The sequence below is a fragment of the Dromiciops gliroides genome, chromosome 3 (genome assembly GCF_019393635.1).
Source record: "Dromiciops gliroides isolate mDroGli1 chromosome 3, mDroGli1.pri, whole genome shotgun sequence".
NCBI lineage: Eukaryota > Metazoa > Chordata > Mammalia > Microbiotheria > Microbiotheriidae > Dromiciops > Dromiciops gliroides.
In genome coordinates, this window is record NC_057863.1 from 143675617 (window position 1) to 143679256 (window position 3640).

Consider the following 3640-nt stretch of genomic DNA (forward strand, 5'->3'; position numbering starts at 1 on the left):
TCAGTCACAGTGACTTTTCCTTAGTAGTTGTTCAAATAATTTGAAATGAAATTTCTAGATAAAGATTCATTTGACTGAGATGCTTTCTTCCTTGATTATCTTACAAACTGAACCATTAATTCCTAGGTGTGCCACAGAGAGCGTACATTTCTTCTGTTTTTGTTTAATTTTGTAAATTAATTTTAGATTTGGTTGGTTTCATTTAACTCTTCCCATGAAAATGTTCATGAAAGTGCTCCTGACTTTTTCATGACAACACCATTTTAGAGTCAATGACCACTAGAATCTCAAAATAAACTGAGTCCAGCTGTTTTAAAATATTTTTTCTATATCCAAAAACAACAGGATGGGCAAGATTGATGAGGATATGATTCAGGTCTAAGAAGTATTTGTCAGGCATGGATGTAGACTACTGCAGCCAGAAGCTGACCTTGCATGCTTGAGATGGATTTGAATTCATGCAACAGAACCAGGACGCCTTTGATGTTATCATCACTGACTCCCTAGAAACCATGGGTCATGCCAGAGAGTTTGTTTAAAGAGTCTTATTATCAGCTGATGAAGACAGCACTAAGAGGTGACGGGAACCTCTGTTGTCAGTGTGAGTACCAATGGAAGGAGATGTGTCACTTCTGCAAGTCTCTGTTCCCTGTTGTGGAATATGCCTACTGCACCATTTCTACCTACCCTAGCTGCCAGATTGGCTTCATGCTCTGTAGAAAGACCTCAAGCACTAACTTCTGGGAGTCAGTGTGGTAGCTGACCCATGAACAAGTAAAGAAAATGAACCTCAAATATTACAACTTTGACATCCATTGTGGGACCTTTGTGCTGCCTGAGTTAGCCCACAAAGCCCTGAGAGATATGTGAGGAGACCAATATGTCCACCTCAGCTTCTCTCAGGGAATTCAAGGTACAGTGCCCATTCCAGGGTGCTCCTATTCTTGATCTGAAGTCATCAACTGGCAGTCAGCATGCTCTCCTGCATGAGGACTTGCTTGTTATCACCTTACCCCTTGCCTTGATCAAGTGTTACAGAAGCCAGGACATGATCGAGGGTCTCCCCATGCCATGCTCTGCTGGGCAAGTGGGGGAGAATACAAGTTGTCTGTCTGTCTGTTTCTGTTTCTTTCCTGTCTGGTCAATTAGTGTCTTTTTATATTGATCATCTGTGTACAGAACAATCCTTCTTACCTCTAACATGCCCCCTCAACAATGTATTTATAACTGGAAAAAGTTTCAGAAATTCAAAAGGGCAAAACAAAAATGACTATATGCAAAGCCTCAAAGAAAAATGTGAGGTTTTACCAGACCAAAAAATAATTCCCAGAAGAACTCAAAAATGATCTTAAACATCAAATAAGAATGGTAGATGAAAAACTAGAAAAAAAGAAATGAGAGTGAGACAAGAGAATCATGGGGAAAATGTCAACAATTTGGTAAAGGAAGCACAAAATAATGGGAAAAAAGATGTACAATAATTCACTGAACAAAACAAGTACTTAAAAAAGTAGAATTGGCCAAATAGAAAAACAAAGTGGTACAGAAATTCACTTAAGCAAGTGAAAGCTAATGATTTTATGAAACATAAAGAAATCAAAACACAATCAAAAGAATAAAAAAAAATAGAAGACAATGTAAAAGACTTCATTGGAAAAACAATTGACCTGGAAAATAGATTCAGCAGAGTTAAGTTAAGAATTATTGGACTACCTAAAAGCCATGATAAAAAAATGTCTAAACATTTTAAGCAATTATAAGGAAAATTTCCTGGATATATGAGAATTAGAGGATAAAATAGAAAGTAAAAGTATCCACTAGTTGGGGCAGCTAGGTGGTGCAGTGGATGGAGCACTGGCCCTGGAGTCAGGAGTACCTGAGTTCAAATCCAGCCTCAGACACTTAACACACACTAACTAGCTGTGTGACCCTGGGCAAGTCACTTAACCTCAATTGCTTCACTAAAAAACAAAACAAAACAAAAACAAAAGTATCCACTAGTTACCTGCTGAAAGAATTTCCAAAAAGGAAAACTCTTAGAAATATTATACCCAAATTCCTGGCACCCAGAAAGAAAAACAATTAATATTTTGTAGACAGTCAAGATCACACAACATTTAGCAGCCACCGTTATATATGAGTGGAGGGCTTTGAATGTGATTTTCATGAAACCAAAGGCGATACGATTACAAGCAAGAACATCCTACCCAGAAAGACTGAGTATAATCCTTTAGGGCAAAAAATGAATAGTTAATGAAATAGAGGGTTTTCACCATTCCTGATGAAAACCCCAGAGTCAAATAGAAAATTTGACATTTAAACACCATAGGCAAGAGAAGCATAATAAGGTAAACATGAGTGATAAATCATAAGAGGTATAATAAGGTTAAACTATTTACATTCCCTTATGGGGAGATGATACAATTCAACCTTAAGAAAATTATCAGAAATATTGAGCCAAGATGTCAGGGGAAAGACATTAAACTCACAGAGCTCCTGACACAATTACCCCCAAACAGCAATAAAACAAGCCCTGCAGCTGCAAAACTCACAAAAAGACAGCTGACATTATTTTCCAGATTTAAGGGGGCTGTACTGGGCCACAAGAAGAGTCCAACCCTGAGATTGTGCTAACACAATACCCCAACACCCTGTGCCAGAGAAACTTACCCCCAGCCTCGGAATCAGCTGCAGTACCAGTGTCTTCTGGAACTAAGCTTACTGTCGAGGGAGAGGGCTGAACAACTAGCACAGGGGTTGGAAAATACAGGGGTGTCTGCTGGACCTGAGGAGGAATTCAGCTATCCCACCCCAGCATGGAACCAGAAAGAAATCTTGAGCAGTGGTAGCCCCAGGTCGGGGAGTGGTGCAGGCTCATCAAAGTTAAAAAACATAGTACATGTAGTTCTGCTGGCTAATTAATTAGCAAGTGGGCTTGAGGGTATCTTTAGACCAGAGAACAGGCCAGGCAAGAGAAAAACCTTCCCTCTCTCAAACCAAAACACCTGGAATGCTCTGAAGGGTGGGACAGTGTAGCTTGCAAGTAGGGCCCCACTGTAAGAGGGAGTTAAAAGACACAAGATGAGCAAGCAAAGAAAGTTAGAAAGTTTCTTTAGTGGCAAGGAAGATCAAGGTACAGCCTCAGAAGAGGATAGCAACCTCAGGGACCCTACATCCAAAGCTTCCAAGAAAAATATGAAGTGGCCTCAGACCATGGAAGCACTCAAAAGGGACTTTAAAGAGAAAATAGAAGAGATAGAAGGAAGATTTAGAGAAGTGGAGGAAAGAATGGAAAGAGAAATGAGAGCAATGCAGGACAGTCATAAGAAAAAAGTCAATGGATTGAAAAGCCAAATGGAAAAGGAGATAAAAAGGCTATCTGAAGAAAATTATTGCCTAAGAATTATGATTGAACAAATGGAAGCTAGTGACTTCATAAGGAACCAAGACACAGTGAAGTAAATCCAAATGAATTAAAAAAAAAAATAGAGGGCAATATGAAATATGTCCTTGAGAAAACAGCTGACCTGTAAAATAGATCTAGGATAAATAATTTGAAAATCACTGGACTACCTGAAAAGCATGACCAAAATAAGAGTTTAGACATCATCTTCCAAAAGATTGTAAAGGAAAATTGCCC

The 3640-nt window shown here is 38.9% G+C and overlaps 1 pseudogene; it reads left to right on the plus strand.

Annotated features, from left to right (window-relative positions):
- Positions 1 to 346: 346 nt before the first annotated feature.
- LOC122747249 lies at positions 347 to 870 on the plus strand (annotated as a pseudogene).
- Positions 871 to 3640: the final 2770 nt, after the last annotated feature.